This window comes from Hyla sarda, unplaced genomic scaffold, assembly GCF_029499605.1.
Source record: "Hyla sarda isolate aHylSar1 unplaced genomic scaffold, aHylSar1.hap1 scaffold_988, whole genome shotgun sequence".
NCBI lineage: Eukaryota > Metazoa > Chordata > Amphibia > Anura > Hylidae > Hyla > Hyla sarda.
In genome coordinates, this window is record NW_026611018.1 from 110,400 (window position 1) to 135,188 (window position 24,789).

At 43.3% G+C, this 24,789-nt stretch overlaps 14 pseudogenes; all 14 read left to right on the plus strand.

Annotated features, from left to right (window-relative positions):
- Positions 1 to 1,449: 1,449 nt before the first annotated feature.
- Positions 1,450 to 1,713, plus strand: LOC130351521 (U2 spliceosomal RNA; annotated as a pseudogene).
- Positions 1,714 to 3,190: 1,477 nt separating this feature from the next.
- On the plus strand, positions 3,191 to 3,454 carry LOC130351522 (U2 spliceosomal RNA; annotated as a pseudogene).
- A 1,466-nt stretch (positions 3,455 to 4,920) lies between these two features.
- LOC130351542 (U2 spliceosomal RNA) lies at positions 4,921 to 5,184 on the plus strand (annotated as a pseudogene).
- A 1,477-nt stretch (positions 5,185 to 6,661) lies between these two features.
- On the plus strand, positions 6,662 to 6,926 carry LOC130351536 (U2 spliceosomal RNA; annotated as a pseudogene).
- Positions 6,927 to 8,405: 1,479 nt separating this feature from the next.
- Positions 8,406 to 8,669, plus strand: LOC130351523 (U2 spliceosomal RNA; annotated as a pseudogene).
- A 1,485-nt stretch (positions 8,670 to 10,154) lies between these two features.
- On the plus strand, positions 10,155 to 10,419 carry LOC130351537 (U2 spliceosomal RNA; annotated as a pseudogene).
- A 1,477-nt stretch (positions 10,420 to 11,896) lies between these two features.
- On the plus strand, positions 11,897 to 12,162 carry LOC130351539 (U2 spliceosomal RNA; annotated as a pseudogene).
- A 1,463-nt stretch (positions 12,163 to 13,625) lies between these two features.
- On the plus strand, positions 13,626 to 13,889 carry LOC130351525 (U2 spliceosomal RNA; annotated as a pseudogene).
- Positions 13,890 to 15,365: 1,476 nt separating this feature from the next.
- LOC130351526 (U2 spliceosomal RNA) lies at positions 15,366 to 15,629 on the plus strand (annotated as a pseudogene).
- Positions 15,630 to 17,112: 1,483 nt separating this feature from the next.
- Positions 17,113 to 17,376, plus strand: LOC130351527 (U2 spliceosomal RNA; annotated as a pseudogene).
- A 1,497-nt stretch (positions 17,377 to 18,873) lies between these two features.
- LOC130351528 (U2 spliceosomal RNA) lies at positions 18,874 to 19,137 on the plus strand (annotated as a pseudogene).
- A 1,482-nt stretch (positions 19,138 to 20,619) lies between these two features.
- Positions 20,620 to 20,883, plus strand: LOC130351529 (U2 spliceosomal RNA; annotated as a pseudogene).
- A 1,479-nt stretch (positions 20,884 to 22,362) lies between these two features.
- On the plus strand, positions 22,363 to 22,627 carry LOC130351538 (U2 spliceosomal RNA; annotated as a pseudogene).
- A 1,471-nt stretch (positions 22,628 to 24,098) lies between these two features.
- LOC130351530 (U2 spliceosomal RNA) lies at positions 24,099 to 24,362 on the plus strand (annotated as a pseudogene).
- Positions 24,363 to 24,789: the final 427 nt, after the last annotated feature.

Genomic DNA, 24,789 nt, shown 5'->3' on the forward strand with positions numbered 1-24,789 from the left:
TCCTCCGTGGGTGAGAATTTGAGTTTGAGAATTGGAGACCAAAATGATGAGTTGCACTGACTGGTTTATGAACGTCTATTCATTTAGCGTTTTAATGACCATGTTTGCACACTGATTGGTGTAAAAAAATTAAATAAAACTAAATAATAATAATCTAGCACACCTGTGCAGGTTTGACATGACATGACAGGTAGCTGTCTTGTGGGTGGTGCTGAATCCTGTTAAATGACATGAGGGTCTCATGCCTATACACAAGGGTGTGTCATTGCTGTTGCTTGACCATGCATTGGTTTCTGTGGTCAGTGAATGATAAAAACAAAATTTACCATCCATTGATGGATGGGAAATCCGCCATGAGGCATTTGTTTTTAGAAACTGCTGCTCACAACCAATGTTGCAATGGAGTGTCTCCATCTGCTGGTGGTATTGGAAAGGCATTAGTGCTATGACAGGGTCTGAAGAAGAAGAAGAAGAAGAAGAAGAAGAAGAAGACGGAAAAAAATATATATAAAAAGAAAAAGAGAGAGAGAGACTGACTTAGTGAGCGAGTGAGCGAGTGAGTGAGAGAGTGAGAGTGAGTGAGAGTGAATGAGTGAGTGAGTGATTGAGTGAGTGAGTGAGTGAGTGAGAACAAATGAGTTAAAGCAAGTGAGTGAGAGAGATGATCGAATGAATGAAAGTCTGAATGACAGAAAGAAAAAAGGATGAAGAAAGAAGCATGAAGAAAAAAAAATGTATATGGAGTTGCTGACATGAGTGCAATCTACAAAGCCGTTGAGGCTGATCCTCATGGGAGGATTATTGCACCAGGACCCTTAGCACTTTTAAAATGCCATTCAATGCCACGGGCTAGATGTAAACTGCAGATGACCATGTTGTGGTAGTTACCATGGATACCCAAGTGATGTGTGAGCTAACACATAGGCCCAACAGATTCCAAGAAGGCCAGAATCACCAGCGGCACCACCATCGATTGTCAGGTCACCCGGATTCAGCAAATACCAGAGTCCAAAATGATGCAGGTTTATACTGTTAATTTTCAGTTTATCGTTACAGTTGGTGTTATTCCATGTCGGAAGGGACGCAGCTACAGCCAGTGGGGTAACTAGAGACAGGCAGGCAGCTATGTGCAACAAAGGTAGGCGTGTTGTTTTCATATGCAGATCTGAAATATTGTCTTATATGCAAGAGGAGGAGTGATGGGGGTTCAGGCAAAAGCCAGGCTATGGATTGCATTGCTAAATGCTCCATCAGAGTGCAATGGTCGCCTGTCCTTTTTTTAAGTGATGATGTGGGTTTAGCCTGTGCTGTATGTATGTATGGGTGGCTGACTGCCACCCACCCAGAAAGTGTATGGGAGGCTGGTTGGCTGCCAGCCTTCCTTCCATTCCTATGAGTAATGTGAGTGCTCATGAAGGGGACATGGTTGGGTCCACCCCTTTCCCGGTTATCCCCTCTAGGCCTTTTGGCTTAGATCAAGTGTAAAAAAAGAAAGGATCTTGCGACAGATCGCATCCTGAGGCACGTTTTTTTTTGTGTGAATACTTGCACTTGGGTGACTTGTGAGCACATACTGATACATACGTTCCCTATCTGGGGACCATAAATTAAATGGATTTTTGAGAAAGGGAGCTGATTTGGAAGCTTGCTTCTGTCGCCCTATGCATTGACCCGATGTGGCAGTATCTTCGGGTAGTGAACAGTGCACCACCCCATTCCAGTGTTAAACAAGAAAGATTCTCATTTAATCCTCCGTGGGTGAGAATTTGAGTTTGAGAATTGGAGACCAAAATGATGAGTTGCACTGACTGGTTTATGAACGTCTATTCATTTAGCGTTTTAATGACCATGTTTGCACACTGATTGGTGTAAAAAAATAAAATAAAACTAAATAATAATAATCTAGCACACCTGTGCAGGTTTGACATGACATGACAGGTAGCTGTCTTGTGGGTGGTGCTGAATCCTGTTAAATGACATGAGGGTCTCATGCCTATACACAAGGGTGTGTCATTGCTGTTGCTTGACCATGCATTGGTTTCTGTGGTCAGTGAATGATAAAAACAAAATTTACCATCCATTGATGGATGGGAAATCCGCCATGAGGCATTTGTTTTTAGAAACTGCTGCTCACAACCAATGTTGCAATGGAGTGTCTCCATCTGCTGGTGGTATTGGAAAGGCATTAGTGCTATGACAGGGTCTGAAGAAGAAGAAGAAGAAGAAGAAGAAGACGGAAAAAAATATATATAAAAAGAAAAAGAGAGAGAGAGAGAGAGACTGACTTAGTGAGCGAGTGAGTGAGAGAGTGAGAGTGAGTGAGAGTGAATGAGTGAGTGAGTGATTGAGTGAGTGAGTGAGTGAGTGAGAACAAATGAGTTAAAGCAAGTGAGTGAGAGAGATCGAATGAATGAAAGTCTGAATGAAAGAAAGAAAAAAGGATGAAGAAAGAAGCATGAAGAAAAAAAAATGTATATGGAGTTGCTGACATGAGTGCAATCTACAAAGCCGTTGAGGCTGATCCTCATGGGAGGATTATTGCACCAGGACCCTTAGCACTTTTAAAATGCCATTCAATGCCACGGGCTAGATGTAAACTGCAGATGACCATGTTGTGGTATTTACCATGGATACCCAAGTGATGTGTGAGCTAACACATAGGCCCAACAGATTCCAAGAAGGCCAGAATCACCAGCGGCACCACCATCGATTGTCAGGTCACCCGGATTCAGCAAATACCAGAGTCCAAAATGATGCAGGTTTATACTGTTAATTTTCAGTTTATCGTTACAGTTGGTGTTATTCCATGTCGGAAGGGACGCAGCTACAGCCAGTGGGGTAACTAGAGACAGGCAGGCAGCTATGTGCAACAAAGGTAGGCGTGTTGTTTTCATATGCAGATCTGAAATATTGTCTTATATGCAAGAGGAGGAGTGATGGGGGTTCAGGCAAAAGCCAGGCTATGGATTGCATTGCTAAATGCTCCATCAGAGTGCAATGGTCGCCTGTCCTTTTTTTAAGTGATGATGTGGGTTTAGCCTGTGCTGTATGTATGTATGTATGGGTGGCTGACTGCCACCCACCCAGAGAGTGTATGGGAGGCTGGTTGGCTGCCAGCCTTCCTTCCATTCCTATGAGTAATGTGAGTGCTCATGAAGGGGACATGGTTGGGTCCACCCCTTTCCCGGTTATCCCCTCTAGGCCTTTTGGCTTAGATCAAGTGTAAAAAAAGAAAGGATCTTGCGACAGATCGCATCCTGAGGCACGTTTTTTTTTGTGTGAATACTTGCACTTGGGTGACTTGTGAGCACATACTGATACATACGTTCCCTATCTGGGGACCATAAATTAAATGGATTTTTGAGAAAGGGAGCTGATTTGGAAGCTTGCTTCTGTCGCCCTATGCATTGACCCGATGTGGCAGTATCTTCGGGTAGTGAACAGTGCACCACCCCATTCCAGTGTTAAACAAGAAAGATTCTCATTTAATCCTCCGTGGGTGAGAATTTGAGTTTGAGAATTGGAGACCAAAATGATGAGTTGCACTGACTGGTTTATGAACGTCTATTCATTTAGCGTTTTAATGACCATGTTTGCACACTGATTGGTGTAAAAAAATAAAATAAAACTAAATAATAATAATCTAGCACACCTGTGCAGGTTTGACATGACATGACAGGTAGCTGTCTTGTGGGTGGTGCTGAATCCTGTTAAATGACATGAGGGTCTCATGCCTATACACAAGGGTGTGTCATTGCTGTTGCTTGACCATGCATTGGTTTCTGTGGTCAGTGAATGATAAAAACAAAATTTACCATCCATTGATGGATGGGAAATCCGCCATGAGGCATTTGTTTTTAGAAACTGCTGCTCACAACCAATGTTGCAATGGAGTGTCTCCATCTGCTGGTGGTATTGGAAAGGCATTAGTGCTATGACAGGGTCTGAAGAAGAAGAAGAAGAAGAAGAAGAAGAAGACGGAAAAAAATATATATAAAAAGAAAAAGAGAGAGAGAGACTGACTTAGTGAGCGAGTGAGTGAGAGAGTGAGAGTGAGTGAGAGTGAATGAGTGAGTGAGTGATTGAGTGAGTGAGTGAGTGAGAACAAATGAGTTAAAGCAAGTGAGTGAGAGAGATCGAATGAATGAAAGTCTGAATGACAGAAAGAAAAAAGGATGAAGAAAGAAGCATGAAGAAAAAAAAATGTATATGGAGTTGCTGACATGAGTGCAATCTACAAAGCCGTTGAGGCTGATCCTCATGGGAGGATTATTGCACCAGGACCCTTAGCACTTTTAAAATGCCATTCAATGCCACGGGCTAGATGTAAACTGCAGATGACCATGTTGTGGTAGTTACCATGGATACCCAAGTGATGTGTGAGCTAACACATAGGCCCAACAGATTCCAAGAAGGCCAGAATCACCAGCGGCACCACCATCGATTGTCAGGTCACCCGGATTCAGCAAATACCAGAGTCCAAAATGATGCAGGTTTATACTGTTAATTTTCAGTTTATCGTTACAGTTGGTGTTATTCCATGTCGGAAGGGACGCAGCTACAGCCAGTGGGGTAACTAGAGACAGGCAGGCAGCTATGTGCAACAAAGGTAGGCGTGTTGTTTTCATATGCAGATCTGAAATATTGTCTTATATGCAAGAGGAGGAGTGATGGGGGTTCAGGCAAAAGCCAGGCTATGGATTGCATTGCTAAATGCTCCATCAGAGTGCAATGGTCGCCTGTCCTTTTTTTAAGTGATGATGTGGGTTTAGCCTGTGCTGTATGTATGTATGGGTGGCTGACTGCCACCCACCCAGAAAGTGTATGGGAGGCTGGTTGGCTGCCAGCCTTCCTTCCATTCCTATGAGTAATGTGAGTGCTCATGAAGGGGACATGGTTGGGTCCACCCCTTTCCCGGTTATCCCCTCTAGGCCTTTTGGCTTAGATCAAGTGTAAAAAAAGAAAGGATCTTGCGACAGATCGCATTCTGAGGCACGTTTTTTTTTGTGTGAATACTTGCACTTGGGTGACTTGTGAGCACATACTGATACATACGTTCCCTATCTGGGGACCATAAATTAAATGGATTTTTGAGAAAGGGAGCTGATTTGGAAGCTTGCTTCTGTCGCCCTATGCATTGACCCGATGTGGCAGTATCTTCGGGTAGTGAACAGTGCATCACCCCATTCCAGTGTTAAACAAGAAAGATTCTCATTTAATCCTCCGTGGGTGAGAATTTGAGTTTGAGAATTGGAGACCAAAATGATGAGTTGCACTGACTGGTTTATGAACGTCTATTCATTTAGCGTTTTAATGACCATGTTTGCACACTGATTGGTGTAAAAAAATAAAATAAAACTAAATAATAATAATCTAGCACACCTGTGCAGGTTTGACATGACATGACAGGTAGCTGTCTTGTGGGTGGTGCTGAATCCTGTTAAATGACATGAGGGTCTCATGCCTATACACAAGGGTGTGTCATTGCTGTTGCTTGACCATGCATTGGTTTCTGTGGTCAGTGAATGATAAAAACAAAATTTACCATCCATTGATGGATGGGAAATCCGCCATGAGGCATTTGTTTTTAGAAACTGCTGCTCACAACCAATGTTGCAATGGAGTGTCTCCATCTGCTGGTGGTATTGGAAAGGCATTAGTGCTATGACAGGGTCTGAAGAAGAAGAAGAAGAAGAAGAAGAAGACGGAAAAATATATATATAAAAAGAAAAAGAGAGAGAGAGAGAGAGACTGACTTAGTGAGCGAGTGAGTGAGAGAGTGAGAGTGAGTGAGAGTGAATGAGTGAGTGAGTGATTGAGTGAGTGAGTGAGTGAGTGAGTGAGAACAAATGAGTTAAAGCAAGTGAGTGAGAGAGATCGAATGAATGAAAGTCTGAATGACAGAAAGAAAAAAGGATGAAGAAAGAAGCATGAAGAAAAAAAAATGTATATGGAGTTGCTGACATGAGTGCAATCTACAAAGCCGTTGAGGCTGATCCTCATGGGAGGATTATTGCACCAGGACCCTTAGCACTTTTAAAATGCCATTCAATGCCACGGGCTAGATGTAAACTGCAGATGACCATGTTGTGGTAGTTACCATGGATACCCAAGTGATGTGTGAGCTAACACATAGGCCCAACAGATTCCAAGAAGGCCAGAATCACCAGCGGCACCACCATCGATTGTCAGGTCACCCGGATTCAGCAAATACCAGAGTCCAAAATGATGCAGGTTTATACTGTTAATTTTCAGTTTATCGTTACAGTTGGTGTTATTCCATGTCGGAAGGGACGCAGCTACAGCCAGTGGGGTAACTAGAGACAGGCAGGCAGCTATGTGCAACAAAGGTAGGCGTGTTGTTTTCATATGCAGATCTGAAATATTGTCTTATATGCAAGAGGAGGAGTGATGGGGGTTCAGGCAAAAGCCAGGCTATGGATTGCATTGCTAAATGCTCCATCAGAGTGCAATGGTCGCCTGTCCTTTTTTTAAGTGATGATGTGGGTTTAGCCTGTGCTGTATGTATGTATGGGTGGCTGACTGCCACCCACCCAGAAAGTGTATGGGAGGCTGGTTGGCTGCCAGCCTTCCTTCCATTCCTATGAGTAATGTGAGTGCTCATGAAGGGGACATGGTTGGGTCCACCCCTTTCCCGGTTATCCCCTCTAGGCCTTTTGGCTTAGATCAAGTGTAAAAAAAGAAAGGATCTTGCGACAGATCGCATCCTGAGGCACGTTTTTTTTTTGTGTGAATACTTGCACTTGGGTGACTTGTGAGCACATACTGATACATACGTTCCCTATCTGGGGACCATAAATTAAATGGATTTTTGAGAAAGGGAGCTGATTTGGAAGCTTGCTTCTGTCGCCCTATGCATTGACCCGATGTGGCAGTATCTTCGGGTAGTGAACAGTGCACCACCCCATTCCAGTGTTAAACAAGAAAGATTCTCATTTAATCCTCCGTGGGTGAGAATTTGAGTTTGAGAATTGGAGACCAAAATGATGAGTTGCACTGACTGGTTTATGAACGTCTATTCATTTAGCGTTTTAATGACCATGTTTGCACACTGATTGGTGTAAAAAAATAAAAGAAAACTAAATAATAATAATCTAGCACACCTGTGCAGGTTTGACATGACATGACAGGTAGCTGTCTTGTGGGTGGTGCTGAATCCTGTTAAATGACATGAGGGTCTCATGCCTATACACAAGGGTGTGTCATTGCTGTTGCTTGACCATGCATTGGTTTCTGTGGTCAGTGAATGATAAAAACAAAATTTACCATCCATTGATGGATGGGAAATCCGCCATGAGGCATTTGTTTTTAGAAACTGCTGCTCACAACCAATGTTGCAATGGAGTGTCTCCATCTGCTGGTGGTATTGGAAAGGCATTAGTGCTATGACAGGGTCTGAAGAAGAAGAAGAAGAAGAAGAAGAAGAAGAAGACGGAAAAAAATATATATAAAAAGAAAAAGAGAGAGAGAGAGAGAGACTGACTTAGTGAGCGAGTGAGTGAGAGAGTGAGAGTGAGTGAGAGTGAATGAGTGAGTGAGTGATTGAGTGAGTGAGTGAGTGAGTGAGAACAAATGAGTTAAAGCAAGTGAGTGAGAGAGATCGAATGAATGAAAGTCTGAATGACAGAAAGAAAAAAGGATGAAGAAAGAAGCATGAAGAAAAAAAAATGTATATGGAGTTGCTGACATGAGTGCAATCTACAAAGCCGTTGAGGCTGATCCTCATGGGAGGATTATTGCACCAGGACCCTTAGCACTTTTAAAATGCCATTCAATGCCACGGGCTAGATGTAAACTGCAGATGACCATGTTGTGGTAGTTACCATGGATACCCAAGTGATGTGTGAGCTAACACATAGGCCCAACAGATTCCAAGAAGGCCAGAATCACCAGCGGCACCACCATCGATTGTCAGGTCACCCGGATTCAGCAAATACCAGAGTCCAAAATGATGCAGGTTTATACTGTTAATTTTCAGTTTATCGTTACAGTTGGTGTTATTCCATGTCGGAAGGGACGCAGCTACAGCCAGTGGGGTAACTAGAGACAGGCAGGCAGCTATGTGCAACAAAGGTAGGCGTGTTGTTTTCATATGCAGATCTGAAATATTGTCTTATATGCAAGAGGAGGAGTGATGGGGGTTCAGGCAAAAGCCAGGCTATGGATTGCATTGCTAAATGCTCCATCAGAGTGCAATGGTCGCCTGTCCTTTTTTTAAGTGATGATGTGGGTTTAGCCTGTGCTGTATGTATGTATGGGTGGCTGACTGCCACCCACCCAGAAAGTGTATGGGAGGCTGGTTGGCTGCCAGCCTTCCTTCCATTCCTATGAGTAATGTGAGTGCTCATGAAGGGGACATGGTTGGGTCCACCCCTTTCCCGGTTATCCCCTCTAGGCCTTTTGGCTTAGATCAAGTGTAAAAAAAGAAAGGATCTTGCGACAGATCGCATCCTGAGGCACGTTTTTTTTTGTGTGAATACTTGCACTTGGGTGACTTGTGAGCACATACTGATACATACGTTCCCTATCTGGGGACCATAAATTAAATGGATTTTTGAGAAAGGGAGCTGATTTGGAAGCTTGCTTCTGTCGCCCTATGCATTGACCCGATGTGGCAGTATCTTCGGGTAGTGAACAGTGCACCACCCCATTCCAGTGTTAAACAAGAAAGATTCTCATTTAATCCTCCGTGGGTGAGAATTTGAGTTTGAGAATTGGAGACCAAAATGATGAGTTGCACTGACTGGTTTATGAACGTCTATTCATTTAGCGTTTTAATGACCATGTTTGCACACTGATTGGTGTAAAAAAATAAAATAAAACTAAATAATAATAATCTAGCACACCTGTGCAGGTTTGACATGACATGACAGGTAGCTGTCTTGTGGGTGGTGCTGAATCCTGTTAAATGACATGAGGGTCTCATGCCTATACACAAGGGTGTGTCATTGCTGTTGCTTGACCATGCATTGGTTTCTGTGGTCAGTGAATGATAAAAACAAAATTTACCATCCATTGATGGATGGGAAATCCGCCATGAGGCATTTGTTTTTAGAAACTGCTGCTCACAACCAATGTTGCAATGGAGTGTCTCCATCTGCTGGTGGTATTGGAAAGGCATTAGTGCTATGACAGGGTCTGAAGAAGAAGAAGAAGAAGAAGAAGAAGAAGAAGAAGAAGACGGAAAAAAATATATATAAAAAGAAAAAGAGAGAGAGAGAGAGAGACTGACTTAGTGAGCGAGTGAGTGAGAGAGTGAGAGTGAGTGAGAGTGAATGAGTGAGTGAGTGATTGAGTGAGTGAGTGAGTGAGTGAGAACAAATGAGTTAAAGCAAGTGAGTGAGAGAGATCGAATGAATGAAAGTCTGAATGACAGAAAGAAAAAAGGATGAAGAAAGAAGCATGAAGAAAAAAAAATGTATATGGAGTTGCTGACATGAGTGCAATCTACAAAGCCGTTGAGGCTGATCCTCATGGGAGGATTATTGCACCAGGACCCTTAGCACTTTTAAAATGCCATTCAATGCCACGGGCTAGATGTAAACTGCAGATGACCATGTTGTGGTAGTTACCATGGATACCCAAGTGATGTGTGAGCTAACACATAGGCCCAACAGATTCCAAGAAGGCCAGAATCATCAGCGGCACCACCATCGATTGTCAGGTCACCCGGATTCAGCAAATACCAGAGTCCAAAATGATGCAGGTTTATACTGTTAATTTTCAGTTTATCGTTACAGTTGGTGTTATTCCATGTCGGAAGGGACGCAGCTACAGCCAGTGGGGTAACTAGAGACAGGCAGGCAGCTATGTGCAACAAAGGTAGGCGTGTTGTTTTCATATGCAGATCTGAAATATTGTCTTATATGCAAGAGGAGGAGTGATGGGGGTTCAGGCAAAAGCCAGGCTATGGATTGCATTGCTAAATGCTCCATCAGAGTGCAATGGTCGCCTGTCCTTTTTTTAAGTGATGATGTGGGTTTAGCCTGTGCTGTATGTATGTATGGGTGGCTGACTGCCACCCACCCAGAAAGTGTATGGGAGGCTGGTTGGCTGCCAGCCTTCCTTCCATTCCTATGAGTAATGTGAGTGCTCATGAAGGGGACATGGTTGGGTCCACCCCTTTCCCGGTTATCCCCTCTAGGCCTTTTGGCTTAGATCAAGTGTAAAAAAAGAAAGGATCTTGCGACAGATCGCATCCTGAGGCACGTTTTTTTTTTGTGTGAATACTTGCACTTGGGTGACTTGTGAGCACATACTGATACATACGTTCCCTATCTGGGGACCATAAATTAAATGGATTTTTGAGAAAGGGAGCTGATTTGGAAGCTTGCTTCTGTCGCCCTATGCATTGACCCGATGTGGCAGTATCTTCGGGTAGTGAACAGTGCACCACCCCATTCCAGTGTTAAACAAGAAAGATTCTCATTTAATCCTCCGTGGGTGAGAATTTGAGTTTGAGAATTGGAGACCAAAATGATGAGTTGCACTGACTGGTTTATGAACGTCTATTCATTTAGCGTTTTAATGACCATGTTTGCACACTGATTGGTGTAAAAAAATAAAATAAAACTAAATAATAATAATCTAGCACACCTGTGCAGGTTTGACATGACATGACAGGTAGCTGTCTTGTGGGTGGTGCTGAATCCTGTTAAATGACATGAGGGTCTCATGCCTATACACAAGGGTGTGTCATTGCTGTTGCTTGACCATGCATTGGTTTATGTGGTCAGTGAATGATAAAAACAAAATTTACCATCCATTGATGGATGGGAAATCCGCCATGAGGCATTTGTTTTTAGAAACTGCTGCTCACAACCAATGTTGCAATGGAGTGTCTCCATCTGCTGGTGGTATTGGAAAGGCATTAGTGCTATGACAGGGTCTGAAGAAGAAGAAGAAGAAGAAGAAGAAGACGGAAAAAAATATATATAAAAAGAAAAAGAGAGAGAGAGAGAGAGACTGACTTAGTGAGCGAGTGAGTGAGAGAGTGAGAGTGAGTGAGAGTGAATGAGTGAGTGAGTGATTGAGTGAGTGAGTGAGTGAGTGAGTGAGAACAAATGAGTTAAAGCAAGTGAGTGAGAGAGATCGAATGAATGAAAGTCTGAATGACAGAAAGAAAAAAGGATGAAGAAAGAAGCATGAAGAAAAAAAAATGTATATGGAGTTGCTGACATGAGTGCAATCTACAAAGCCGTTGAGGCTGATCCTCATGGGAGGATTATTGCACCAGGACCCTTAGCACTTTTAAAATGCCATTCAATGCCACGGGCTAGATGTAAACTGCAGATGACCATGTTGTGGTAGTTACCATGGATACCCAAGTGATGTGTGAGCTAACACATAGGCCCAACAGATTCCAAGAAGGCCAGAATCACCAGCGGCACCACCATCGATTGTCAGGTCACCCGGATTCAGCAAATACCAGAGTCCAAAATGATGCAGGTTTATACTGTTAATTTTCAGTTTATCGTTACAGTTGGTGTTATTCCATGTCGGAAGGGACGCAGCTACAGCCAGTGGGGTAACTAGAGACAGGCAGGCAGCTATGTGCAACAAAGGTAGGCGTGTTGTTTTCATATGCAGATCTGAAATATTGTCTTATATGCAAGAGGAGGAGTGATGGGGGTTCAGGCAAAAGCCAGGCTATGGATTGCATTGCTAAATGCTCCATCAGAGTGCAATGGTCGCCTGTCCTTTTTTTAAGTGATGATGTGGGTTTAGCCTGTGCTGTATGTATGTATGGGTGGCTGACTGCCACCCACCCAGAAAGTGTATGGGAGGCTGGTTGGCTGCCAGCCTTCCTTCCATTCCTATGAGTAATGTGAGTGCTCATGAAGGGGACATGGTTGGGTCCACCCCTTTCCCGGTTATCCCCTCTAGGCCTTTTGGCTTAGATCAAGTGTAAAAAAAGAAAGGATCTTGCGACAGATCGCATCCTGAGGCACGTTTTTTTTTTTGTGTGAATACTTGCACTTGGGTGACTTGTGAGCACATACTGATACATACGTTCCCTATCTGGGGACCATAAATTAAATGGATTTTTGAGAAAGGGAGCTGATTTGGAAGCTTGCTTCTGTCGCCCTATGCATTGACCCGATGTGGCAGTATCTTCGGGTAGTGAACAGTGCACCACCCCATTCCAGTGTTAAACAAGAAAGATTCTCATTTAATCCTCCGTGGGTGAGAATTTGAGTTTGAGAATTGGAGACCAAAATGATGAGTTGCACTGACTGGTTTATGAACGTCTATTCATTTAGCGTTTTAATGACCATGTTTGCACACTGATTGGTGTAAAAAAATAAAATAAAACTAAATAATAATAATCTAGCACACCTGTGCAGGTTTGACATGACATGACAGGTAGCTGTCTTGTGGGTGGTGCTGAATCCTGTTAAATGACATGAGGGTCTCATGCCTATACACAAGGGTGTGTCATTGCTGTTGCTTGACCATGCATTGGTTTCTGTGGTCAGTGAATGATAAAAACAAAATTTACCATCCATTGATGGATGGGAAATCCGCCATGAGGCATTTGTTTTTAGAAACTGCTGCTCACAACCAATGTTGCAATGGAGTGTCTCCATCTGCTGGTGGTATTGGAAAGGCATTAGTGCTATGACAGGGTCTGAAGAAGAAGAAGAAGAAGAAGAAGAAGACGGAAAAAAATATATATAAAAAGAAAAAGAGAGAGAGAGAGAGACTGACTTAGTGAGCGAGTGAGTGAGAGAGTGAGAGTGAGTGAGAGTGAATGAGTGAGTGATTGAGTGAGTGAGTGAGTGAGAACAAATGAGTTAAAGCAAGTGAGTGAGAGAGATCGAATGAATGAAAGTCTGAATGACAGAAAGAAAAAAGGATGAAGAAAGAAGCATGAAGAAAAAAAAATGTATATGGAGTTGCTGACATGAGTGCAATCTACAAAGCCGTTGAGGCTGATCCTCATGGGAGGATTATTGCACCAGGACCCTTAGCACTTTTAAAATGCCATTCAATGCCACGGGCTAGATGTAAACTGCAGATGACCATGTTGTGGTAGTTACCATGGATACCCAAGTGATGTGTGAGCTAACACATAGGCCCAACAGATTCCAAGAAGGCCAGAATCACCAGCGGCACCACCATCGATTGTCAGGTCACCCGGATTCAGCAAATACCAGAGTCCAAAATGATGCAGGTTTATACTGTTAATTTTCAGTTTATCGTTACAGTTGGTGTTATTCCATGTCGGAAGGGACGCAGCTACAGCCAGTGGGGTAACTAGAGACAGGCAGGCAGCTATGTGCAACAAAGGTAGGCGTGTTGTTTTCATATGCAGATCTGAAATATTGTCTTATATGCAAGAGGAGGAGTGATGGGGGTTCAGGCAAAAGCCAGGCTATGGATTGCATTGCTAAATGCTCCATCAGAGTGCAATGGTCGCCTGTCCTTTTTTTAAGTGATGATGTGGGTTTAGCCTGTGCTGTATGTATGTATGGGTGGCTGACTGCCACCCACCCAGAAAGTGTATGGGAGGCTGGTTGGCTGCCAGCCTTCCTTCCATTCCTATGAGTAATGTGAGTGCTCATGAAGGGGACATGGTTGGGTCCACCCCTTTCCCGGTTATCCCCTCTAGGCCTTTTGGCTTAGATCAAGTGTAAAAAAAGAAAGGATCTTGCGACAGATCGCATCCTGAGGCACGTTTTTTTTTGTGTGAATACTTGCACTTGGGTGACTTGTGAGCACATACTGATACATACGTTCCCTATCTGGGGACCATAAATTAAATGGATTTTTGAGAAAGGGAGCTGATTTGGAAGCTTGCTTCTGTCGCCCTATGCATTGACCCGATGTGGCAGTATCTTCGGGTAGTGAACAGTGCACCACCCCATTCCAGTGTTAAACAAGAAAGATTCTCATTTAATCCTCCGTGGGTGAGAATTTGAGTTTGAGAATTGGAGACCAAAATGATGAGTTGCACTGACTGGTTTATGAACGTCTATTCATTTAGCGTTTTAATGACCATGTTTGCACACTGATTGGTGTAAAAAAATAAAATAAAACTAAATAATAATAATCTAGCACACCTGTGCAGGTTTGACATGACATGACAGGTAGCTGTCTTGTGGGTGGTGCTGAATCCTGTTAAATGACATGAGGGTCTCATGCCTATACACAAGGGTGTGTCATTGCTGTTGCTTGACCATGCATTGGTTTCTGTGGTCAGTGAATGATAAAAACAAAATTTACCATCCATTGATGGATGGGAAATCCGCCATGAGGCATTTGTTTTTAGAAACTGCTGCTCACAACCAATGTTGCAATGGAGTGTCTCCATCTGCTGGTGGTATTGGAAAGGCATTAGTGCTATGACAGGGTCTGAAGAAGAAGAAGAAGAAGAAGAAGAAGAAGACGGAAAAAAATATATATAAAAAGAAAAAGAGAGAGAGAGAGAGAGACTGACTTAGTGAGCGAGTGAGTGAGAGAGTGAGAGTGAGTGAGAGTGAATGAGTGAGTGAGTGATTGAGTGAGTGAGTGAGTGAGTGAGAACAAATGAGTTAAAGCAAGTGAGTGAGAGAGATCGAATGAATGAAAGTCTGAATGACAGAAAGAAAAAAGGATGAAGAAAGAAGCATGAAGAAAAAAAAATGTATATGGAGTTGCTGACATGAGTGCAATCTACAAAGCCGTTGAGGCTGATCCTCATGGGAGGATTATTGCACCAGGACCCTTAGCACTTTTAAAATGCCATTCAATGCCACGGGCTAGATGTAAACTGCAGATGACCATGTTGTGGTAGTTACCATGGATACCCAAGTGATGTGTGAGCTAACACATAGGCCCAACAGATTCCAAGAAGGCCAGAATCACCAGCGGCACCACCATCGATTGTCAGGTCACCCGGATTCAGCAAATACCAGAGTCCAAAATGATGCAGGTTTATACTGTTAATTTTCAGTTTATCGTTACAGTTGGTGTTATTCCATGTCGGAAGGGACGCAGCTACAGCCAGTGGGGTAACTAGAGACAGGCAGGCAGCTATGTGCAACAAAGGTAGGCGTGTTGTTTTCATATGCAGATCTGAAATATTGTCTTATATGCAAGAGGAGGAGTGATGGGGGTTCAGGCAAAAGCCAGGCTATGGATTGCATTGCTAAATGCTCCATCAGAGTGCAATGGTCGCCTGTCCTTTTTTTAAGTGATGATGTGGGTTTAGCCTGTGCTGTATGTATGTATGGGTGGCTGACTGCCACCCACCCAGAAAGTGTATGGGAGGCTGGTTGGCTGCCAGCCTTCCTTCCATTCCTATGAGTAATGTGAGTGCTCATGAAGGGGACATGGTTGGGTCCACCCCTTTCCCGGTTATCCCCTCTAGGCCTTTTGGCTTAGATCAAGTGTAAAAAAAGAAAGGATCTTGCGACAGATCGCATCCTGAGGCACGTTTTTTTTTGTGTGAATACTTGCACTTGGGTGACTTGTGAGCACATACTGATACATACGTTCCCTATCTGGGGACCATAAATTAAATGGATTTTTGAGAAAGGGAGCTGATTTGGAAGCTTGCTTCTGTCGCCCTATGCATTGACCCGATGTGGCAGTATCTTCGGGTAGTGAACAGTGCACCACCCCATTCCAGTGTTAAACAAGAAAGATTCTCATTTAATCCTCCGTGGGTGAGAATTTGAGTTTGAGAATTGGAGACCAAAATGATGAGTTGCACTGACTGGTTTATGAACGTCTATTCATTTAGCGTTTTAATGACCATGTTTGCACACTGATTGGTGTAAAAAAATAAAATAAAACTAAATAATAATAATCTAGCACACCTGTGCAGGTTTGACATGACATGACAGGTAGCTGTCTTGTGGGTGGTGCTGAATCCTGTTAAATGACATGAGGGTCTCATGCCTATACACAAGGGTGTGTCATTGCTGTTGCTTGACCATGCATTGGTTTCTGTGGTCAGTGAATGATAAAAACAAAATTTACCATCCATTGATGGATGGGAAATCCGCCATGAGGCATTTGTTTTTAGAAACTGCTGCTCACAACCAATGTTGCAATGGAGTGTCTCCATCTGCTGGTGGTATTGGAAAGGCATTAGTGCTATGACAGGGTCTGAAGAAGAAGAAGAAGAAGAAGAAGAAGAAGAAGACGGAAAAAAATATATATAAAAAGAAAAAGAGAGAGAGAGAGAGAGAGAGACTGACTTAGTGAGCGAGTGAGTGAGAGAGTGAGAGTGAGTGAGAGTGAATGAGTGAGTGAGTGATTGAGTGAGTGAGTGAGTGAGTGAGAACAAATGAGTTAAAGCAAGTGAGTGAGAGAGATCGAATGAATGAAAGTCTGAATGACAGAAAGAAAAAAGGATGAAGAAAGAAGCATGAAGAAAAAAAAATGTATATGGAGTTGCTGACATGAGTGCAATCTACAAAGCCGTTGAGGCTGATCCTCATGGGAGGATTATTGCACCAGGACCCTTAGCACTTTTAAAATGCCATTCAATGCCACGGGCTAGATGTAAACTGCAGATGACCATGTTGTGGTAGTTACCATGGATACCCAAGTGATGTGTGAGCTAACACATAGGCCCAACAGATTCCAAGAAGGCCAGAATCACCAGCGGCACCACCATCGATTGTCAGGTCACCCGGATTCAGCAAATACCAGAGTCCAAAATGATGCAGGTTTATACTGTTAATTTTCAGTTTATCGTTACAGTTGGTGTTATTCCATGTCGGAAGGGACGCAGCTACAGCCAGTGGGGTAACTAGAGACAGGCAGGCAGCTATGTGCAACAAAGGTAGGCGTGTTGTTTTCATATGCAGATCTGAAATATTGTCTTATATGCAAGAGGAGGAGTGATGGGGGTTCAGGCAAAAGCCAGGCTATGGATTGCATTGCTAAATGCTCCATCAGAGTGCAATGGTCGCCTGTCCTTTTTTTAAGTGATGATGTGGGTTTAGCCTGTGCTGTATGTATGTATGGGTGGCTGACTGCCACCCACCCAGAAAGTGTATGGGAGGCTGGTTGGCTGCCAGCCTTCCTTCCATTCCTATGAGTAATGTGAGTGCTCATGAAGGGGACATGGTTGGGTCCACCCCTTTCCCGGTTATCCCCTCTAGGCCTTTTGGCTTAGATCAAGTGTAAAAAAAGAAAGGATCTTGCGACAGATCGCATCCTGAGGCACGTTTTTTTTTGTGTGAATACTTGCACTTGGGTGACTTGTGAGCACATACTGATACATACGTTCCCTATCTGGGGACCATAAATTAAATGGATTTTTGAGAAAGGGAGCTGATTTGGAAGCTTGCTTCTGTCGCCCTATGCATTGACCCGATGTGGCAGTATCTTCGGGTAGTGAACAGTGCACCACCCCATTCCAGTGTTAAACAAGAAAGATTCTCATTTAATCCTCCGTGGGTGAGAATTTGAGTTTGAGAATTGGAGACCAAAATGATGAGTTGCACTGACTGGTTTATGAACGTCTATTCATTTAGCGTTTTAATGACCATGTTTGCACACTGATTGGTGTAAAAAAATAAAATAAAACTAAATAATAATAATCTAGCACACCTGTGCAGGTTTGACATGACATGACAGGTAGCTGTCTTGTGGGTGGTGCTGAATCCTGTTAAATGACATGAGGGTCTCATGCCTATACACAAGGGTGTGTCATTGCTGTTGCTTGACCATGCATTGGTTTCTGTGGTCAGTGAATGATAAAAACAAAATTTACCATCCATTGATGGATGGGAAATCCGCCATGAGGCATTTGTTTTTAGAAACTGCTGCTCACAACCAATGTTGCAATGGAGTGTCTCCATCTGCTGGTGGTATTGGAAAGGCATTAGTGCTATGACAGGGTCTGAAGAAGAAGAAGAAGAAGAAGAAGAAGAAGAAGAAGAAGAAGAAGAAGAAGACGGAAAAAAATATATATAAAAAGAAAAAGAGAGAGAGAGAGAGAGACTGACTTAGTGAGCGAGTGAGTGAGAGAGTGAGAGTGAGTGAGAGTGAATGAGTGAGTGAGTGATTGAGTGAGTGAGTGAGTGAGTGAGAACAAATGAGTTAAAGCAAGTGAGTGAGAGAGATCGAATGAATGAAAGTCTGAATGACAGAAAGAAAAAAGGATGAAGAAAGAAGCATGAAGAAAAAAAAATGTATATGGAGTTGCTGACATGAGTGCAATCTACAAAGCCGTTGAGGCTGATCCTCATGGGAGGATTATTGCACCAGGACCCTTAGCACTTTTAAAATGCCATTCAATGCCACGGGCTAGATGTAAACTGCAGATGACCATGTTGTGGTAGTTACCATGGATACCCAAGTGATGTGTGAGCTAACACATAGGCCCAACAGATTCCAAGAAGGCCAGAATCACCAGCGGCACCACCATCGATTGTCAGGTCACCCGGATTCAGCAAATACCAGAGTCCAAAATGATGCAGGTTTATACTGTTAATTTTCAGTTTATCGTTACAGTTGGTGTTATTCCATGTCGGAAGGGACGCAGCTACAGCCAGTGGGGTAACTAGAGACAGGCAGGCAGCTATGTGCAACAAAGGTAGGCGTGTTGTTTTCATATGCAGATCTGAAATATTGTCTTATATGCAAGAGGAGGAGTGATGGGGGTTCAGGCAAAAGCCAGGCTATGGATTGCATTGCTAAATGCTCCATCAGAGTGCAATGGTCGCCTGTCCTTTTTTTAAGTGATGATATGGGTTTAGCCTGTGCTGTATATATGTATGGGTGGCTGACTGCCACCCACCCAGAAAGTGTATGGGAGGCTGGTTGGCTGCCAGCCTTCCTTCCATTCCTATGAGTAATGTGAGTGCTCATGAAGGGGACATGGTTGGGTCCACCCCTTTCCCGGTTATCCCCTCTAGGCCTTTTGGCTTAGATCAAGTGTAAAAAAAGAAAGGATCTTGCGACAGATCGCATCCTGAGGCACGTTTTTTTTTGTGTGAATACTTGCACTTGGGTGACTTGTGAGCACATACTGATACATACGTTCCCTATCTGGGGACCATAAATTAAATGGATTTTTGAGAAAGGGAGCTGATTTGGAAGCTTGCTTCTGTCGCCCTATGCATTGACCCGATGTGGCAGTATCTTCGGGTAGTGAACAGTGCACCACCCCATTCCAGTGTTAAACAAGAAAGATTCTCATTTAATCCTCCGTGGGTGAGAATTTGAGTTTGAGAATTGGAGACCAAAATGATGAGTTGCACTGACTGGTTTATGAACGTCTATTCATTTAGCGTTTTAATGACCATGTTTGCACACTGATTGGTGTAAAAAAATAAAATAAAACTAAATAATAATAATCTAGCACACCTGTGCAGGTTTGACATGACATGACAGGTAGCTGTCTTGTGGGTGGTGCTGAATCCTGTTAAATGACATGAGGGTCTCATGCCTATACACAAGGGTGTGTCATTGCTGTTGCTTGACCATGCATTGGTTTCTGTGGTCAGTGAATGATAAAAACAAAATTTACCATCCATTGATGGATGGGAAATCCGCCATGAGGCATTTGTTTTTAGAAACTGCTGCTCACAACCAATGTTGCAATGGAGTGTCTCCATCTGCTGGTGGTATTGGAAAGGCATTAGTGCTATGACAGGGTCTGAAGAAGAAGAAGAAGAAGAAGAAGAAGAAGAAGAAGACGGAAAAAAATATATATAAAAAGAAAAAGAGAGAGAGAGAGAGAGACTGACTTAGTGAGCGAGTGAGTGAGAGAGTGAGAGTGAGTGAGAGTGAATGAGTGAGTGAGTGATTGAGTGAGTGAGTGAGTGAGTGAGAACAAATGAGTTAAAGCAAGTGAGTGAGAGAGATCGAATGAATGAAAGTCTGAATGACAGAAAGAAAAAAGGATGAAGAAAGAAGCATGAAGAAAAAAAAATGTATATGGAGTTGCTGACATGAGTGCAATCTACAAAGCCGTTGAGGCTGATCCTCATGGGAGGATTATTGCACCAGGACCCTTAGCACTTTTAAAATGCCATTCAATGCCACGGGCTAGATGTAAACTGCAGATGACCATGTTGTGGTAGTTACCATGGATACCCAAGTGATGTGTGAGCTAACACATAGGCCCAACAGATTCCAAGAAGGCCAGAATCACCAGCGGCACCACCATCGATTGTCAGGTCACCCGGATTCAGCAAATACCAGAGTCCAAAATGATGCAGGTTTATACTGTTAATTTTCAGTTTATCGTTACAGTTGGTGTTATTCCATGTCGGAAGGGACGCAGCTACAGCCAGTGGGGTAACTAGAGACAGGCAGGCAGCTATGTGCAACAAAGGTAGGCGTGTTGTTTTCATATGCAGATCTGAAATATTGTCTTATATGCAAGAGGAGGAGTGATGGGGGTTCAGGCAAAAGCCAGGCTATGGATTGCATTGCTAAATGCTCCATCAGAGTGCAATGGTCGCCTGTCCTTTTTTTAAGTGATGATGTGGGTTTAGCCTGTGCTGTATGTATGTATGGGTGGCTGACTGCCACCCACCCAGAAAGTGTATGGGAGGCTGGTTGGCTGCCAGCCTTCCTTCCATTCCTATGAGTAATGTGAGTGCTCATGAAGGGGACATGGTTGGGTCCACCCCTTTCCCGGTTATCCCCTCTAGGCCTTTTGGCTTAGATCAAGTGTAAAAAAAGAAAGGATCTTGCGACAGATCGCATCCTGAGGCACGTTTTTTTTTGTGTGAATACTTGCACTTGGGTGACTTGTGAGCACATACTGATACATACGTTCCCTATCTGGGGACCATAAATTAAATGGATTTTTGAGAAAGGGAGCTGATTTGGAAGCTTGCTTCTGTCGCCCTATGCATTGACCCGATGTGGCAGTATCTTCGGGTAGTGAACAGTGCACCACCCCATTCCAGTGTTAAACAAGAAAGATTCTCATTTAATCCTCCGTGGGTGAGAATTTGAGTTTGAGAATTGGAGACCAAAATGATGAGTTGCACTGACTGGTTTATGAACGTCTATTCATTTAGCGTTTTAATGACCATGTTTGCACACTGATTGGTGTAAAAAAATAAAATAAAACTAAATAATAATAATCTAGCACACCTGTGCAGGTTTGACATGACATGACAGGTAGCTGTCTTGTGGGTGGTGCTGAATCCTGTTAAATGACATGAGGGTCTCATGCCTATACACAAGGGTGTGTCATTGCTGTTGCTTGACCATGCATTGGTTTCTGTGGTCAGTGAATGATAAAAACAAAATTTACCATCCATTGATGGATGGGAAATCCGCCATGAGGCATTTGTTTTTAGAAACTGCTGCTCACAACCAATGTTGCAATGGAGTGTCTCCATCTGCTGGTGGTATTGGAAAGGCATTAGTGCTATGACAGGGTCTGAAGAAGAAGAAGAAGAAGAAGAAGAAGAAGAAGACGGAAAAAAATATATATAAAAAGAAAAAGAGAGAGAGAGAGAGAGACTGACTTAGTGAGCGAGTGAGTGAGAGAGTGAGAGTGAGTGAGAGTGAATGAGTGAGTGAGTGATTGAGTGAGTGAGTGAGTGAGTGAGAACAAATGAGTTAAAGCAAGTGAGTGAGAGAGATCGAATGAATGAAAGTCTGAATGACAGAAAGAAAAAAGGATGAAGAAAGAAGCATGAAGAAAAAAAAATGTATATGGAGTTGCTGACATGAGTGCAATCTACAAAGCCGTTGAGGCTGATCCTCATGGGAGGATTATTGCACCAGGACCCTTAGCACTTTTAAAATGCCATTCAATGCCACGGGCTAGATGTAAACTGCAGATGACCATGTTGTGGTAGTTACCATGGATACCCAAGTGATGTGTGAGCTAACACATAGGCCCAACAGATTCCAAGAAGGCCAGAATCACCAGCGGCACCACCATCGATTGTCAGGTCACCCGGATTCAGCAAATACCAGAGTCCAAAATGATGCAGGTTTATACTGTTAATTTTCAGTTTATCGTTACAGTTGGTGTTATTCCATGTCGGAAGGGACGCAGCTACAGCCAGTGGGGTAACTAGAGACAGGCAGGCAGCTATGTGCAACAAAGGTAGGCGTGTTGTTTTCATATGCAGATCTGAAATATTGTCTTATATGCAAGAGGAGGAGTGATGGGGGTTCAGGCAAAAGCCAGGCTATGGATTGCATTGCTAAATGCTCCATCAGAGTGCAATGGTCGCCTGTCCTTTTTTTAAGTGATGATGTGGGTTTAGCCTGTGCTGTATGTATGTATGGGTGGCTGACTGCCACCCACCCAGAAAGTGTATGGGAGGCTGGTTGGCTGCCAGCCTTCCTTCCATTCCTATGAGTAATGTGAGTGCTCATGAAGGGGACATGGTTGGGTCCACCCCTTTCCCGGTTATCCCCTCTAGGCCTTTTGGCTTAGATCAAGTGTAAAAAAAGAAAGGATCTTGCGACAGATCGCATCCTGAGGCACGTTTTTTTTTTGTGTGAATACTTGCACTTGGGTGACTTGTGAGCACATACTGATACATACGTTCCCTATCTGGGGACCATAAATTAAATGGATTTTTGAGAAAGGGAGCTGATTTGGAAGCTTGCTTCTGTCGCCCTATGCATTGACCCGATGTGGCAGTATCTTCGGGTAGTGAACAGTGCACCACCCCATTCCAGTGTTAAACAAGAAAGATTCTCATTTAATCCTCCGTGGGTGAGAATTTGAGTTTGAGAATTGGAGACCAAAATGATGAGTTGCACTGACTGGTTTATGAACGTCTATTCATTTAGCGTTTTAATGACCATGTTTGCACACTGATTGGTGTAAAAAAATAAAATAAAACTAAATAATAATAATCTAGCACACCTGTGCAGGTTTGACATGACATGACAGGTAGCTGTCTTGTGGGTGGTGCTGAATCCTGTTAAATGACATGAGGGTCTCATGCCTATACACAAGGGTGTGTCATTGCTGTTGCTTGACCATGCATTGGTTTCTGTGGTCAGTGAATGATAAAAACAAAATTTACCATCCATTGATGGATGGGAAATCCGCCATGAGGCATTTGTTTTTAGAAACTGCTGCTCACAACCAATGTTGCAATGGAGTGTCTCCATCTGCTGGTGGTATTGGAAAGGCATTAGTGCTATGACAGGGTCTGAAGAAGAAGAAGAAGAAGAAGAAGAAGACGGAAAAAAATATATATAAAAAGAAAAAGAGAGAGAGAGAGAGACTGACTTAGTGAGCGAGTGAGTGAGAGAGTGAGAGTGAGTGAGAGTGAATGAGTGAGTGAGTGATTGAGTGAGTGAGTGAGTGAGTGAGAACAAATGAGTTAAAGCAAGTGAGTGAGAGAGATCGAATGAATGAAAGTCTGAATGACAGAAAGAAAAAAGGATGAAGAAAGAAGCATGAAGAAAAAAAAATGTATATGGAGTTGCTGACATGAGTGCAATCTACAAAGCCGTTGAGGCTGATCCTCATGGGAGGATTATTGCACCAGGACCCTTAGCACTTTTAAAATGCCATTCAATGCCACGGGCTAGATGTAAACTGCAGATGACCATGTTGTGGTAGTTACCATGGATACCCAAGTGATGTGTGAGCTAACACATAGGCCCAACAGATTCCAAGAAGGCCAGAATCACCAGCGGCACCACCATCGATTGTCAGGTCACCCGGATTCAGCAAATACCAGAGTCCAAAATGATGCAGGTTTATACTGTTAATTTTCAGTTTATCGTTACAGTTGGTGTTATTCCATGTCGGAAGGGACGCAGCTACAGCCAGTGGGGTAACTAGAGACAGGCAGGCAGCTATGTGCAACAAAGGTAGGCGTGTTGTTTTCATATGCAGATCTGAAATATTGTCTTATATGCAAGAGGAGGAGTGATGGGGGTTCAGGCAAAAGCCAGGCTATGGATTGCATTGCTAAATGCTCCATCAGAGTGCAATGGTCGCCTGTCCTTTTTTTAAGTGATGATGTGGGTTTAGCCTGTGCTGTATATATGTATGGGTGGCTGACTGCCACCCACCCAGAAAGTGTATGGGAGGCTGGTTGGCTGCCAGCCTTCCTTCCATTCCTATGAGTAATGTGAGTGCTCATGAAGGGGACATGGTTGGGTCCACCCCTTTCCCGGTTATCCCCTCTAGGCCTTTTGGCTTAGATCAAGTGTAAAAAAAGAAAGGATCTTGCGACAGATCGCATGCTGAGGCACGTTTTTTTTTGTGTGAATACTTGCACTTGGGTGACTTGTGAGCACATACTGATACATACGTTCCCTATCTGGGGACCATAAATTAAATGGATTTTTGAGAAAGGGAGCTGATTTGGAAGCTTGCTTCTGTCGCCCTATGCATTGACCCGATGTGGCAGTATCTTCGGGTAGTGAACAGTGCACCACCCCATTCCAGTGTTAAACAAGAAAGATTCTCATTTAATCCTCCGTGGGTGAGAATTTGAGTTTGAGAATTGGAGACCAAAATGATGAGTTGCACTGACTGGTTTATGAACGTCTATTCATTTAGCGTTTTAATGACCATGTTTGCACACTGATTGGTGTAAAAAAATAAAATAAAACTAAATAATAATAATCTAGCACACCTGTGCAGGTTTGACATGACATGACAGGTAGCTGTCTTGTGGGTGGTGCTGAATCCTGTTAAATGACATGAGGGTCTCATGCCTATACACAAGGGTGTGTCATTGCTGTTGCTTGACCATGCATTGGTTTCTGTGGTCAGTGAATGATAAAAACAAAATTTACCATCCATTGATGGATGGGAAATCCGCCATGAGGCATTTGTTTTTAGAAACTGCTGCTCACAACCAA